At 43.6% G+C, this 1,854-nt stretch overlaps 1 non-coding gene and 1 pseudogene across 1 annotated transcript; both read right to left on the bottom strand.

Annotated features, from left to right (window-relative positions):
• Positions 1–1,308: 1,308 nt before the first annotated feature.
• LOC135004361 (U1 spliceosomal RNA) lies at positions 1,309–1,450 on the bottom strand (annotated as a pseudogene).
• Positions 1,451–1,602: 152 nt separating this feature from the next.
• LOC135004359 (U1 spliceosomal RNA) lies at positions 1,603–1,766 on the bottom strand. The gene has a single exon (XR_010205144.1). It is a non-coding gene; the product is annotated as a U1 spliceosomal RNA (small nuclear RNA).
• Between the last annotated feature and the right edge of the window lie 88 nt (positions 1,767–1,854).

The raw sequence follows: 1,854 nt of genomic DNA, 5'->3' as shown, positions 1-1,854 counted from the left end.
TGCAGCGAGTCCCATGTTCGAATCCAACCCGCTCAGCTTAACATCCATATTATTTATTTACTTTTAATGGGATCATTCTATCAATTCATTTTTACCTTTAATTTTTGTTAATATTATTTCTATATTTCATTATTTTAACCCCTGGAATAATTACATTGCTGCTTAAACAACAAAAAGAATTGAAGAAAGAATAATTATTAAACAGACAATTTAAGGATTCGAAGATTTAAAGATTTAAAGATGTAAAAATTTAAAACAGGGAGGGGGGGGGGAGGGAGGGGGGCCTTTTGGGAGAAGGAGGGAAAAAAAATAAAAAAATAAAAAATATATATATATAGAACCAAGAGAAAGTGTAAAAAGAGGATGGAGGAAGAAATCTGATGTTCATCATTACTAGTGGATTTTACTAAAGAACTTTAAAGGAACACACACAACAGGATTATACAGTTTCATACTAAGAGGAATGCTGTTCCCAAAATAGCTACTTCTAATAATTTTGTTTATTTATTAAACATACAATAAATGGATATTCAATAAATAATATATTAGGTAAATCAATAGATAAAATCTTCAGAGACTGCCAATGTTGTTCAGTTCGATGCTCTCAATCAGACCATCAGGTGTAGGGGTACCCAAAGAAAAAATCCAAAATGCCTCCCTTGTCAAGTAAAGGAGATTCAACTGAGGCAGCACAAGGGAACTCTCATCTGGGGACAACAACTGCAGGGAGAACACATATTTTCAGATGAACATGGGAGGGCAGAAGGCTGCCTAATACTGAAGCACCCCCAAACAACAAACCAAATGCAACAACTAGTACAAGCATTCCTTGGGGAAGGTCTGCAGAAGATGGAATTGCATACGGTGATGTCATCCAAGCAGTGGGCCAAAGTTGGCTGGAACCCTTATCTGCATATGAAAAGAGAAAAGGGGTATGCAGGGCATGGCGGCCTTTTGCTGCGCTTGGATGACCCCTAGTTCGCATTAAACACCCCCACCCTCCTTCGGTGTGGGGCTCATGTTGGCCATGCCCCAGCCCCTGAAGCATTCAAGCTGATTTCTTGCAGCAGCTGGGCACTGTAACAGCTCCAGAGCTGCTCTGTAAGGCAACTAAAAGGGTGTGGGCCCTGCAGCACTACCTGTAGTTCGCATTGTGCGTTGGAAGGCACAAAGTAAGCAGACGGGAGAAGTCAGGGTAGTGCGCAAGGGCATAGAAGGGAGCGGCTCAAGAAAAGAGAAGTGGAAACAGTCAGCAAACTAGGCTGGAGAGAGACCTGAGACAAAGAGATCTGAATTATATGAGAGCCGACCAGGGGAAACACAAATTATGCAGTCAAGTTTCCCACATTTGGGGAATTCAAAGGGGCAGCACACCCAGAGTGCAATGGGTGAGCCTTGCCCTGGGAGAAGCACCTACATGATCATAGTATCTCACCTGGCAGGTAAGTAGGAGTTGGGCTAGAGCTGGGGAGGGTCGCTGCTCGGGCACCCCCCTGTCAAGTGAAGGAGATCCAACTGAGGCAGCACAAGGGAACTCTCGAAAGAAGAACAAGGCTAGAGGAAGATCTGAGACAAAGAAATCTGACTTTTACCAGAGCTGACCAGAGGAAAGCACAAACACAGTCCCCCACTACCACAAATAATGCAGTCGAGTTTCCCACATTTGGGGAAATCACAGGGGTCAGCATACCCAGAATGCAATGAATGAACCTCACCCTGGGAGAACAATCTTCATGACCATGGTATCTCCTATGCAAAATAAGTATGATTTGGGATAGGGCTGGGGAGGGCCGCTGCTCAGGCATATCTCTGTCAAGTAAAGGAGATTCAACTGAGGCAGCACAAGGGAACTCT

This window comes from Pseudophryne corroboree, unplaced genomic scaffold, assembly GCF_028390025.1.
Source record: "Pseudophryne corroboree isolate aPseCor3 unplaced genomic scaffold, aPseCor3.hap2 scaffold_1923, whole genome shotgun sequence".
Classification (NCBI taxonomy): domain Eukaryota; kingdom Metazoa; phylum Chordata; class Amphibia; order Anura; family Myobatrachidae; genus Pseudophryne; species Pseudophryne corroboree.
The sequence above is the reverse complement of the archived record's forward strand: the minus strand, read 5'-3'. Positions and strand labels throughout refer to the sequence as shown.